Here is a 14,832-nt window from a genome sequence, read left to right as displayed (position 1 = left end):
AATTTATATTCATGAAAGCAGATGTTAAAATTTTCACTTGTGGAGAAATAGTCAATATGAACATTTACAGACCTGGAAATCAGCAAGTACCTCAGAGGATAAATTAGATCTTACAATGGATAGGCAAGTTGAATAAGTCAACATGGACAAAAAGGTCATCTAGTTATGGGAGTTATTACCATTTTTATTCTTGGTACTTTCAGATATGAGTACAGTTTTTAAAAATGATAATATTTGCTTTTTTAGAAACATCATCTCCATATTGTCCTACTAAATTTATCATTGTTGTGAGAATTGTCGTTTATGTGTTGAGTGAAGCAGTGTGTATTAGTTAATAACCCTAAGAGTCAACTCCTGGTTAAGTTGGGTAAGTTCGGGGGCACCTGGGTGGCTCAGTTGTTAAGCGTCTGCCTTCGGCTCAGGTCATGGTCCCAGGGTCCTGGGATCGAGCCCCGTATCGTGCTCCCTGCTCAGCGGGAAGCCTGCTTCTCCCTCTCCCACTCTGCCTGCTTGTGTTCCTTCTCTTGCTGTGTCTTTCTCTGTCAAATAAATAAAATCTAAAAAAAATAGAATAAAAAAGATAATAATTTTTATGTATACAAATAATATATATGTATACTCTTTTGACAAAAGTGTCACACATTATAGTATATGTATATAATGTAAAATCCCTCTAGAATCTGTGCGTGGTCCCTATCCACTACTCAAGAGAGGTAATCAGATACCTGTGTGCACCCTCGGATCACTTGCATTCTCTCTCTCTATCTCCTCTCTCTCTCTCACACACACCTCTCTTGCATGCATATCTGCAGAAAGGTATAGTATTGTGTTTGGTTTTAGCAAAAAGTTCATCACACTGTACAAATGCTCCATTCACCTCTTGCATCAGATATCTTTCTTTGCCGGGGCAGAGAGCTACCTCATTCATTTGCTACAGAGCAGTCCAAAACGTGGATGTACTGGTTTTATTATTCATTTGTCTGTTGGTGGGCATCTAGCCTGTTTCCCCATGTTTCTACCCTTGGCACCAGTGCACAGTGAACATGCTTGTGCTTGTGATTAGTGTTCATCTTAGGTAAATACGTGAGATCACAGTGTCTTTAATTAGTATATATTACTTTATTGGCTTCTAAAGTGACCGTGACATTTTTAAAGAAAAGATTTCGGATTGTTTTGACGAAGTTTTGTATTCTGGCAAGCCTGTCCCATAATTATTTTTTATTATTTTTATTTTATTTTACTGATAATGTATTTGTCTCCTTTAGGTAGCACTTGCAGCATATCATCCCAGATCAGTACCCTCTCCCTTTCTTAAAAAATAACCTGGAGGTCTCCTTTCTACTTAGAGTCACTGCAAAGCTTCTCCAATCCATGGTCCCAAAGTAACTTTAACATTCTCTAGTGGTCAATTTGCCAGTGAGACATGATGGCCGAGAGGCTTAGTGCTGGTTCTGTCAGCCTTGTGATCTGGGGCAAGGTATGTTCTCCTAGGCTTAGGGTCAGGATTGAATGAGTTACTGTATGTAAAGCATATGGCGGGGCATATGGTACATAGCGAGGACTCAGTAATTGTTGGCTGATTCTTCCATGTAGCTCCTGCCCGTTACTCAGCAAACACTATCTGCCTATTATGTGCTGGGAGCATAAAGATAAATAAGACATGGTCCCAGTGCTTGAGGAGCTTACATTCTAACATGCATGTGTTTGCTCAAAATCTAAGTACTTATTCCCTTCTTTCTATTTAAACTCTGTCCATGGCCTAGTTTGCTTTCCTCCCATGTCAGCTGACTTCTGCATCATGAAGGACAGCCTCTCACATCTTAACTCATTCTCTTTAATGGTGATTCAGCACCTACTACATCCCCAAATTATTGTTAAAAACTGGAATGCAGAGATGGTGTGTAAGACAATCTGTAAGGAGCTAACAGGCTCCAGGGAGGAGAAAAAAAAAAACAAAACTTCAGAGTTCTGCAAGACTCTTTCCGCTTCTCTATGATGGCTTTCCACCTGTGGACTTGCTCTGTTTTTACCTTGCATTGCCTCTGTTAATAAAGATAAATAATCTCCATTCTCTCTTTCTGGGGACAGAGGGTGAGGTGTTAGCAGCAAGGGAGTTCTTAATTCTCTGTCTTTATCAATGACATAACTCTTTGGACTACGCTTGTTAGGTAGGAGCTGTTTTCTTTCCCAGGACTGAAGAAAAACCAGAGGGGCTTAGAAATTCCTGGCCATCCATGCCCAGGTGGAACCAATTTGGTAAAAGAACCTTTTGCTGCAAAGATTCTGCAGGTCACTGAGACCGATCGGTTCATACCCATTCTTCCCAGGGAGTTCTGCCCTCAATCCCATGAGCTTCTTTGGGAATGGCACACTTTAGGGAATTCTTGACCTAGAGTAGGAAAAGGTAGCAGTCCTTTATCCCCCTCACATAGATTCTTCTTTAAAAAGTAATAAATTACCTTTGATGACTCAGGGATACCTCCTTGCTTTGATTACCATTACAAGATTTATTTGGTTTGTTCGTAATAAGTGTATTAGGTTTGATCTTACTTTAAAAGCCTGTCCTGGCACAGATGTCTTGCTGAACTGTGAATGGACATCGAGGCTCCTTTTAAAGGAGACTTAAGCATTTGTTGCCACAACCGGATCTGAGCATAATACTGAGCTCAAGAAAGATCATTTTCTCAACAGAAATAATTTATTATTGCCAGAGGTAATGTGAAATTATTTATTTTTTCTTGAAGCATGTTTTTTGTAAATGTTTTCCAGAGATACGTGACTTGAAATTAATGACACTCTCCTTTGTAAAGACTTTATTTCATTTCATGTACTCTATTGACCCCCTGGGAGAATATCCAGTCTAGAGAGGAGAAAACGGACGTGGTGCCAAACAGCCACGAATGCCTCCAGTAGATGAGGTGTTCGCCTGAATGCTTCATGGGGGACTTCATCCCTATGCTGTATTTTGTGTTTTTTGGCATCTTTGGTTCATTTGTGGAAGCTTGTCTGTTAGAATTCCATATACATTTCATTGGCTTTGAAAGATATTGGGGTTGACATAAACCTACTGAAAGGAAAGTTTGCATCGAAAGTAATACATTTCCTAGTCAAAGAAAACACCGTTGTTCTGGCATCAGTGGATGTGATTTTTGTTTTCTTTTAACTTCCCAGTAGTAGTGAAGCTATTTGGGTCAGTTATCTGGTAATTGTCAGAAGGAAAGTTATATGTATATTTTACTGGTTAGTGGTTCAGACTGGCCATAAAGTGGGAGGGAAAAGAAAAGGACCTTCTTCCCCCACACATGAGGTCATACTGCTCATCACAGCTTTATGAACATAGTAAGAAACTGAAGTCATCTCTGACTGAGGTTGTCGAGTTGGAGGCGTAACATCTCCCAGAAAAGAACTTCTGTGAGAATTCTGAAAAATCTGTTGATGGAGGCTTCTGCCCATTTAGTATTGTCAGCATATTACTATTGATGTCTTACAATTTCCGGTGTACTTCTCACATAAACCTATAGTGCCTCAGCTAGCTGCATTTTCATTATTTTCCACCAGTCCCACCGATTCAAACTTCCTTCCTTTAACTGTTTGCTTTCATCTTCTCTAAGCCCTGGGGATTCTTCTTGGCTTCCAGAAAAAGTCCTCCTTACTCCCTTCTCCCACTCCCCATTTCTCTTTACATAGCCTTCTTTGTCTAAAGAGTGTCCTGGTGATCAGCAAGCTGTGACAGAGTGTGTGTGAGGCCTGGTGGGTAATGACTGACAACTGCAGGTACGTGTCCAGGGCTCTTAGAACCTTAAAAACCTTCTGCCGTATGAAATAGGATAGGGCCGGTCTTTCTTCTTTTGATTGCTTGCTTTCCTGATTGCTCTTTTGTAGAAGATCCAGTATCTCTTCTACATACTCAGTCTGTATTAGGAGTGTTGGATTTCTCCATAACTCCCCTCTCCGTCTCGGAAATAGACCCAAGGCTTCACTCAGGACCAGGAGATATAGTTAGGGTGGCATGACAGATAGAAATTAGTGAAAAGTTTAGGCTTATCCAAAAAAATAAATGTTTGATACATCTGGGACTTCTTCAAGCTGTCCTCTGCTTTATATAGCAAAGGACAAAATGAATCACTCCATAACAAGGGGTCCTAAGAGATACCAAACTCAATTAAAATTGATTTAACTTGGGGCACCTGGGTGGCTCAGTCGGTTAAGCGGCTGCCTTCCGCTCAGGTCATGATCCCAGGGTCCTGGGATCGAGCCCCGCATCGGACTCCCTGCTCGGTGGGAAGCCTGCTTCTCCCTCTCCCACTCCCCCTGCTTGTGTTCCCTCTCTCGCTGTCTCTCTCTGTCAAATAAATAAATAAAATCTTAAAAAAAAAATTGATTTAACTTCTGGGGAGCTGTCCAGATTATACTCCACAAATACTAGTATGATAATATCCATTTTAGCCATAAAGCATCTCATTGGATCTCGTGTCTCTTTTCCTAGATTATAGATCATGGGCAGTAATAGACTGTCTCTCGAACCAACAGAGTGTAGATCTCACTGCTTCAGATTTCCAGCACGGAAGGCGAGCCGTGAAGAAGTAGGCTCACATGGCTCTGTTGGAGAATGGCCGTACACGTGACAGGCGGCCTGGCCTGGAGTGGGGCTAACCTTTTCTCATTTAAAGTTCTCTTTTCCCTCCAGAACTCATTGGAGAATCATTTGCATGTTATATTTCATCTGCGTTTATCTCATCCCAAGCTCTTCATCCTTCTGTTGAGTTACATGTTCTCCGGAGTAAATGTTTTCTACTGTCTGACAGTGTAAAAAAAAAAAAAAAGAAAGAAAGAAAAGAAAGAAAAAGGTGAACGGTGGCACAGTTAGCATGAAAAATGGTGAAGATAGGAATAGAAAACGGGAAAATGTATGTCACTCTGGAAGTTCTGTACAGTATAAGAAAAGTGGAGCAATCAATTTCTATTAACATATATATTCTTTTAAATTTAGGAATAGACGGACAGTCTGTGGAAGTGTCCAATATCGTGGACATCCGAAAAGAACATAACCGTGAGATTGCAATGAGAATTTCTTCTAGCATAAACAGTCAAAACAAATTTTATACTGACCTGAATGGATATCAGGTAATTTTCCCTTAAAATGTCTAAGTAATAGCTGTGTTAGTGTGTAACTTTTATATATGGTAGTGGGCCAGTTAATTTTGGATCCTTTGAAAAATATGCTTAAGTTTACAAATTATTTCTAAAGGAAAACTGAATTTTAACAGGTACTTATAGGTTCTATATTCAACCAGATGTCCAAAGTTAGAACAGATATTTGAGAGATTGGTTTGTAGAGCATCTGATTTACAGAGGTAGTTTTTTCAAAGGCAGATTCGGTGACCATTTGCATGTTAAATGCCTTGACACCAAAATATATCTGAATTTGTTTAATAGAAAGGAAACATAATTAGGGATTGGTGAAGTATGTATTTTTCCCCTCATAAAGAAATGGTATGTGTGTATTTAATTTATTACATATATACTTTTAAATGTATAATGTAATAATGGGCTCTTTTAAATTTCAGGAAAGCTCTTTCCCTCTTTTTATCAATAATGTATGTGTATTTACCTTTATGCACACACTTGTGTACATATACATAGACAAAGAAATACAAGCACATATATAGAAATGTGGGCAGGTATGTATTTAATCAAAATGTTCACAAAATAGTTTGAAATAGTAATGAGAAAATTGACTCAATTTTTTTCAGATTGTTAGCTCTCTAATTTAATAGGGGTCTTTTGATTGTTACATAAATTTCTATATTCAGAGTATATGTGTGTGACAACATAGCTTTGAAATACTACCACTAAAAACATTAGCATGTTTTTGAGACATTAGCATTTTAGAAATTTCTGGCTATGAATAGAAATAATTTCACAACAAATGCTTTTACTTTGTCTGATTTTCAACTGGGATGAGTGGAAGGGGTTGTGATAATTTTCTCTTCTACAATTTCCTGCAAAGGTTAAATTTAAACCTTTTCCAAAGCATAAAAATTGCATTATACACTTTGAATTTACATGTTAATTCTACCACAGCTGTTTGGTTTTCAAATGAAGCCCTGACTTTATGGTGATTCATTTTCCTTGTGTACAAAAGAAACTCTTTTCTTAAAATCTTACAAAAGCAATTATTTGTATGTGTGGGTGTATACATGAATGAAAAAAACTTAGTAAAAGTGAATAAACATGTGAATTTTCTTTTCAAGGATCGAGCATTTGAATAAATGCGAAAATATTATTTCTAAACTTCTACATTTCTAAATTTATGACCTAAATATTTCTGCTTCTAAAATAGGCCATTTTTTAAGCCTTGGAAAGAGTAGTCCTTGAGCAAAACTAGAAATCTAGACCAACAGGTAGGGAGTGAGGGTGGCAGCCCTATAGTCATGACAGTGTGAATGTCCTTTTCAGTGAGTATACAAGTTAATTTGATTGGGAAGATCCAGATTGGAAAGGAGAAATGGAAAATTCTTTGAAACTCTCTCTTCTTTTTTCTTTCTTTCTTTCTTTCTTTTTTTTTATTTTAACATTTTGCAGTTTTTTCTTCAGGTTCATAATTTCCTGGGCCTGTGATACAAATTACCACAAAATGGGTGGCTTAGAACAACAAGAATTTATTCTGTCATAGTTCTGGACACCAGAAGTCCCAAATCAAGATGTCTTCAGGGCCACACTCCCTCCAGAGGCTCTAGAGAAATACTCTTCCTTGCCTGTTGGGGCTTCTGATGGGCTTGTAGACCCATCACTCCACTGTCTGCCTCTGCTGTCCCAGAGTCCCTGTCGTATTCTCCTTGTGTTGCCGTGTGTGTCCTTTCGTGTCCATGTTTCCCGCTTAGAAGGACACCAGCCCTTGGATTAGAGCCCACCCTAATCCACTATACCTTATGTCTGTAGAGATCCTATTTCAGAACAAAATCACATTCACAGGTTATGGATGACCATGAATTTGGGGGACACTATTCAGTACAACCAGTAAGTTAAAGGATGCACTACAGGGTTGTTGTAAAGATTAAAGATCATATTTGTGAATGCCCGTACTTTGTCTCGTTATAATGGGCACTCAATACTATTACATTAACTTTGTACTCCTTTTCTTCTTGAGTGTCATGTCAGACTTGCATGAGCTGAACAGGAGAGATGTCATTTTTATGTGGTGTGAATAAGATACCTCGTAACAAAGTCTCTGTTTGATGTTTCCTCCTGAGGTTTGAGGGACTCTCCTCAGCCCCAACCAGCTTAGTGAATTTTCAGTCAAAAAATAAAATAATGTATTTCATGCATTCACATACCAGACCAAGAAAAGTTAAAATATGGAACTACCTACATTGACACTAAACAGGAAGAATAAGCACTGAAGAGTTTTTAAATATAAATATTAATTTGATTATTTTAATATAATATGTTAGAGGATTTGATAAGGGGATCTGTGGTATTTATTAAAACTGATTCAAGAATTATAAGAGAGATTTTTTGAAAGGGGATAGAGAGCTATTATGCTTAGCATTCATTACAAAAGCAGTATGTTAGATTTAGATGAGAAATGAATACTTGATACCTTTATAATTTGTTTTATGCAAATATTGGAAAGCTAGAAGACTTTTGTTAAGGATTTTTATTCTGAATTTAAATAGGAATGCCTATTTTAAGAACCTGGATAAGTTCTACCTTTCTCACCTAAAAGTTTTCTAAGATCCTCCTTATTTTTTTTTTCATATTGTTTGAAAGAATGTTTTAATTCCTAAATTAGCTCTTCCTTTGAACAAGAAAGGAAGCTATACCTTTTTCTTTTTGGAAGAAACGTCATCTGTAGTCAGTACTAATTTTTTAAAGTACATCTGTAAATATCCCTTGATTTCTTTTTTTTAAAGTGAACTGTTTGGTCTTATAGATTCAGCCCAGAATGACGATGAGCAAATTGCCTCTTCAAGCAAATGTCTATCCGATGACCACAATGGCCTATATACAGGACACCAAGCATCGCTTGACATTACTCTCAGCTCAGTCTTTAGGGGTTTCAAGTTTGAAAAGTGGTGCGTGTTGTTTGGATTCTTTTTTGCTCTTACAAGTTTCAGTTCCAAATGTATAATTTTTCTGTTGGTCATATTATTAATTATCATCTTCAGACACCAGCTATTAGTTAATTTTGGTTTTGTGAGAATAACATAAAATAATGTATTTCTTCAATCTTCTGATGAAGAATGAGGGACCTAAAGCTCCATGAAACCATGGCTTCTTAAAGATAATTTTTCTCTCCTGATAGCTCATTGTTTGCACAAGCCTCTGTCGTTGTCATAATGGAATGGCTGTGGAAACTCTCCCAGAAGCCAAAGAGGAGAGGGAGCTGGGGTAAAAGTTAGAAATTCCCAGAGTTGCCTAAGTTCGCAAAGGCGGGACGTAACAGTTCAAACCTAGGTCCTTCTCTGAATCGTATCGTTCTAGTGCACCTCTACCCGAAAGAAGAAAGGGAGTTGCAATGATACAGCTAGGCAGATAAAGAGGTGACAGACACAACTTTAAGGATTCCAAAAGATAGAACAAGATGGAAAGAGAAAATAAATCGTAAACACAGATTAATTTTTATAAAACCTTCTATGGAGAGGCGTATGTCCTTTATAATATATATTTTTTCATTATCATTTATATGTAGTCAAAGTGCTCTTCTTTCTTACATATTAAGAGTTGCTAAGACAAATGTCTTAAGGAGCCAGGCAGATAATAAAGGTGTGCAGGTACCTGACGTACCCTTTGCCCCAAACCCACTTTTTTAATTGGGCATATACATACATTCCATATGTCCACCCACACAAAAAAGCATACTACTCATCTTCTTTTGTGGCTTTCATTACACAGACTCATGAGATGATGCCATAAAGACATTAACGCTGTTAGAAAAATAATAATGGCCTCACATCAGGGATGCAGCGGGGAGTGGTGGGGCTTCGGCAAACTGGGGCACACCATTCCCAGTGAACGGTGGGGCAGCCGCTGCTCAGCGCCAGGTTGTTGTCACCATGGGGAAAGGGGCCCAGGGTTGCCAAATTTTTCTGCTTCTGAAGAGCCCAGGAGTCTGGAATTTTTTATGTTTTTATTTTTATTTTTTTTGGAGATTTTATTCATTTATTTGACAGAGAAAGAGACAGCGAGAGAGGGAACATAAGCAGGGGGAGTGGGAGAGGGAGAAGCAGGCTTCCCAGGGAGCAGGGAGCACAATATGGGGCTCGATCCCGGGACCCCTGGACCATGACCTGAGCTGAAGGCAGCCGCTTAATGACTGAGCCACCCAGGCACTCCATATGTTTTGATTTTTAAAAAATTAAGTCAACTATTTATAGATTGGACAACTTCACATAAAATTCCTAAATGTGGTTTAGGGACAGAGGAGCTTTATTTCTCAGCTTGCCTTTGTCAAGGGAAGGGACATAACTGTCAACTCCATGATTGCTCCAGTCCTAATGTCTAGTTCCCTATTTAAGGACCCAGCTTTGAGAATTTAAGGCAACGTTTAAAAATGGGGGGCTCAAGAGTCACACCTGGCCCAGGTGCCCCTGCTTCAGACAGCCAAGCACCCTAGCATTTCAGTGCCTACAAACAGAAGAACAATTTGAGTACAGCCCAGGAGATTTACTGAGTGTCACATATTATGAGGGCTAACATTTGGAGACAGGGAGAAGAGAGAAACTGCCAAGAGATTGATGTACTCATTTGGGTGTGACATGATCAAGCTCTAGATGGCCAATTCATCCCAGTGCCTGAGGAGCACATTCTAGACAGTTGTGTTCTAAAATAAATATGGAGGTAGTAACAACGAAAATTCTGACCATCACTGGCAGTTTTATGTACTGGGTACCTAAATTGAGAAGAAAGAACTAAACAGAGTTGGATTGACTGTGTAAAAATAATAGTTATTAAAATATTTTATGTATTGCTCTTTTATGCCAAAAGATCATTTAGTACTGTAACAAATGTGAATGAGTGGATGGATGAATATGCATATATTTTTATGTATGACTAGGGTTTTTTTTAGTGTAAATATATGACTGTGGCTCTGGGTGGTTTTTTGCTTTGTTTTGGATAGGGTTTTTTGGTTTGTAGTCTCATAGCCTAATTCTTAGCTTACAACTTAACCTAGAGGAGGTGTGGAATTACTGCACAGCCAATGAAGGAACCAAATATGACCTCTTCTTGAACTAGAGGAGAGAGGATAGTTGATGCCACTAACTTAATACCAGGGAGGGAAGGGGGTACGTGCTTGGTGTCTCCAAATCCTGGGGTTTCTTCAGAGAATCACCAGATACCAAGTAACCAAAACGCTTAGTCTTTCAAATCCTTTTTAGATTCTACACATCTGTATTTGCCTTGTTACTCCAGGTGTGATGTATGTTTCCTAATGAACCTCGTAAATGTTTTTAAATTCCAGGTGCTACCACTAAAAATTTTAGAGGACATAATTTACTCTTCAGATTAATTCTTTTTAAATTTCACTTAAGTTTTGATCTGTCTCATTTTTAAATTTCTTACCAAATTTTACCAGACATTTATGAAGAAGAACGGAAATAAAGTCCTGTTTTTTGCATTTATCCTAGCTGTTTTGAGAAAGCCCTTGGTACTTTGGGCTATATGGATCTGTCTCCTTGGCTTAAATCAGGACCGTGCCTAAACTTATGTGATTGTCACTGGATGTTTGTATTAAATAACTCTGGCCAGTTTGTTTGTTTGTTTGTTAGGTCAGATTGAAGTTATCATGGATGGAAGACTCATGCAAGATGATAATCGCGGCCTTGAGCAAGGTGTCCATGATAACAAGGTTACAGCTAATTTATTTCGACTACTACTGGAAAAAAGAAGTGTGAATACGGTAGGAAAAAAATAATAACTCATACGTTCTGATGTTGTTTGTTCTTTGCCACCCAAAATTTGAAATTATGACTGTCCACTTTTTTTATGATTTTCAGTTCCCAGGATAGAGATATCTTTATAATAGGTGTAGCCTATATTGACAAAAAAGAGAACTTCAGTTACACATATGTCAGATTTGCATTTAGGTCATCTTATTTTTTATTTTTCCTTATTATGTAGATGTAAAATGTTAAAGAATCAGTTTGGGTGAGATTTTCTGAGATTATTTTGAAAGAAAATAAGAGTTGAATTTAAGAATAGAACTTAATCACATACTTAGATTAAGTTTGATTAGTAAAATTTATGGGAAACCTTAGTGTGCTTATTCTAGTCTTAGACTCCTCAATTGAAAATGGATTTACTTGTCTATCTTCTTGCTCAGTTTTCATTTCTCAAGACAAAACCTCAGCATTCCATTAAAAAAATCTAGCTAAAGCTCAGTTGGATGTAAACCAACATGACAATACGCCTCTTCAAGGCTACACAAAAGTCATCATCACAGTCCTCCGTGCTTTACTGATTTCCCACCTCAGATGATCTGTACACAGCCCTTTTTTTCTCACTCTGCTCTCCTTCTTTCTTCACTGATCCATTTCAGATCTTTTCTACTCTTTTTAGCTGGTGGCCTCACCATCGACTTCACATCTGACAGGGCTCTCTGTTCTAGGTATCAACCATCTCCTCCCACCCTTTCCTTCTTCCCTCATGTTGCAATAGAGACATTTTTACCTTCCTTTCCTCCCAGGCCAGTACCTCCACTTGTCCTTGCAACGTACCCCAGCGCCCTCCTCAGCATCATCATCCTCCTTCCCTCTCTCTGCCCTTCATAGCTGACATTTCCCTAGGAAAGAAACCCTTTCTGCAGGCTTTTAGACACTCTTCATTTTCTCCTATTAAAAATAAAAACCAAGGGCGCCTGGGTGGCTCAGATGGTTAAGCGTCTGCCTTTGGCTTGAGTCATGATCCCAGGGTCCTGGGATCGAGTCCCACATCAGGCTCCCGGCTCAGCGGGGAGCCTACTTCTCCCTCTGACCCTCTCCCCTCTCATGCTGTTTCTCGCTCGCTCGCTCTCTAAAAAATAAATAAAATCTTTAATAAATAAATACATACATACATACATACATACATACCAAAAACAACCTCCACACAGACTCATGTCCATTTGCCCTGCTCTCCCGTCCTGTCTTCCACACCCAGTTGAGCCGCTTTGGAAGATGGGTTTATTTCATTGCTTCCGTGTCACACTCAACTCATTTTGGATTTGCTTTAGCTTCCCCCACCACACACACACCCTTGCCAGTGTCACGAGATCCACCATCTTACTTCACCTTGCAGCAGCATTCGACACTGACCATGTCACTTCTTAGAAGACAGTCTAGCCAGGGCTTCCGTGGTGCCATGCTCATCTGGTTTTCCTCCTAGCTCTCAAGTGGTTTTTTATCTCTCTGATGGTTATTAAGCCATTAAATGTCAGAGTCCTCAAGGGTTGGCCCCACGCCTTCTCCTTTTCTCGTCTTATATGTTCTCCCTCTGCAATCTCTCCTACTCCTGTGGCTTTGGTGACCACCTCTACGCAGATGAAACCCACACATATATTTCACCTCTTACCTGCAGACCCATCTACCTAGCTGCATCCTGCTATTCAGACCCGACATATCCATGATCACTCTCATGATCTCTCTTCCCTTCCCCCCAGACCTGCTCTTTTCTAGTGTTTGCTCTCTCGGGGACTAGTACCACCTTCCATCCAGTGCCACATACATAGCAGTCATCTCTCATTGATACTTCTCCTTTGCCTGCCCCTTTCTTAAAACAATGATCACCAGTGTTGACTATCTTATTGCCTAAATATTTCAAATCTATAAACTCGCTTATTTTGACCACCATTATCTAAACAAACATCATGTGTTTCCTGAATCATTCTGCTCTTCTTTTCCTGCCATATTTGTTCTCAAATCAAGTAAGCAAAGTGATTCATCTTTTCAAAATTCAATCTGACCTCACTGCTCCCTTCTTAACCCTCAGGTGTCTTCTCATTGCTCTCCTAATAAAAGCCAAAATCCTTCCCATGGCCTGAAGAGCCCCTCATGATCTGGGCCCTGCCTGTCCCCCAGCTTCATCCAGCATGACTCGTGTTATTTCTGCTCTAGGCCCACTAGTTTTCTTTCAGTCCCAAGTGCTCCCTACGCACCTGGGGCCCACAGCACCTTTGCATTTGTGGTTTCATTCTGTGCCCAGGGAACTCTTCATAATAGTTCAGGCCAAAGCTGCCTTGGTCAACTGCTTTTTCTTGACCAGGCCAGATCACCATCCTCAGTGCCTCCTCAGAATTGCGCATCTGTCCTCCGTGCATAGATGTGATTATATTTGATCATTGTCTCTCTCCTCTTTTGGACCATAACTTCATGAGAGTGGGGGCCATGTTCCTCTGCTTCTAGAATTGTTCCTGGTAGAGGAAGCACCCGATATGTGTTGCATGAATGAATGCACAAATGCATAAATGAGTGAGCTGTAATAGCGCATGGTGCCACTGCATTTATCCCAGCCCCTGCTTACTGCCTTGTCATACTCGGCATGTTCTCTTCCCCTGCTCCATTCCAGGGACTTGTCTGCTTCATTTTTATGTACCCCACAGGGCTCCTTGCCTATGGTAGCTATTCTATAAATAAAACACTGGTTGATTGAATGAAATGGCAACAGCTCATTAAAGCCAAGAATTCTTTCAGTATCTAGAATCTTTTAGGAAAAAAGATTTTAATATCCATTTTTAGATGTCAAGATTTAAACCAGTTCTTGGGACTCATGGTTTAAATCAATTACTGACAAGATAGCTTAATTTGAGGACTAAAACTGCACAGGAAAATCATTGTCTGAGTGCTGGCAGCTACTGTCTTTTTCTCCTCCCGAAAATGTCTCTGGCTTTTATGATTTTTTTTTCTCTCTATATAGACACTAATTTGCAAAGCTTCTATTAACTATGGCAATAAGCATTTTCATGTCAGATCTATAAAGCTTTCACTTAGAAGTGAAATAATTTGTTTATTCCCATTCAAAACTCCTTGGATAGTAATTGATTGAAATTTGATCCAGTGTTTGTATAATCCTATGTTGGTTAAATTTTTCTTTTTGCTCAACTATAGATTCTTGGACTTAAATCAATAGTTTCTTTTAAATAAAAAATGAACTAGAGAAGAGAAAATACATTTTAAGTTCTAGTGCAATTGATTAAAAAGGCATTTGATTAAGGAATGTTCCATCTCCTATAACTTAAACTTTGCAGAAAGTGTTTTTATTTTCAACTCAGACTCTCATGTTTAAGATGTCGATGGTAGGAACCATGGTGAGGAGACAGTCTCTGTACAGGAAGGCATTTTAGTAGAAAGTCTTCAGCCTGCCAGAGCCTCTGGGAGGAGTTATCTGGGTGACTAAGTGGAACCGAATCCTGTTCGTGAGTGTTCTGCAGAGAGGCAGTGAGAACAAGGACTGGAATGATAATTGCTGTGAGATGTGCAGATGCCCAGTGGGTTACTGTAGCTATGTGTGGTGGACTATCATCCATGTGTAATGACCAACGGAAGTGGAAAGTGGGAATTGTCTCTTTGGCATTGACCCTTTAGGTTTTGTTTCTTTGACACTTACTCCCTATCCCTTCCTGCTGAAGACTGCTATAGGTAGAGGGCATTGAACCAGGAATTAGAAGTGCTGGGAAGTGTTCAGGTATTACAGTTGTGTCATTTTACCTGTGGATACCAGTTCTTTACATGTCAGGAAAAGGAGCTAGGAGAGATCAGATGAAAAGCTCAAATGCTGACAGGACTCAGAAAAGTGATGGCATGAGGGAGGTTGGTCAGGTTTAAGGGCAAACGCGTAAGTGAGGTGACCCCAGGT

At 39.3% G+C, this 14,832-nt stretch overlaps 1 pseudogene; it reads left to right on the top strand.

Annotated features, from left to right (window-relative positions):
- The window catches only part of LOC123842729 (alpha-mannosidase 2-like), a 119,120-nt pseudogene that overhangs the window by 88,781 nt on the left and 15,507 nt on the right, over positions 1-14,832 (top strand).

Source organism: Mirounga angustirostris, unplaced genomic scaffold (genome assembly GCF_029215605.1).
Source record: "Mirounga angustirostris isolate CCGP_5_RB_7025 unplaced genomic scaffold, mMirAng1.0.hap1 SCAF_49, whole genome shotgun sequence".
Taxonomy (NCBI): domain Eukaryota; kingdom Metazoa; phylum Chordata; class Mammalia; order Carnivora; family Phocidae; genus Mirounga; species Mirounga angustirostris.
The sequence above is the reverse complement of the archived record's forward strand: the minus strand, read 5'-3'. Positions and strand labels throughout refer to the sequence as shown.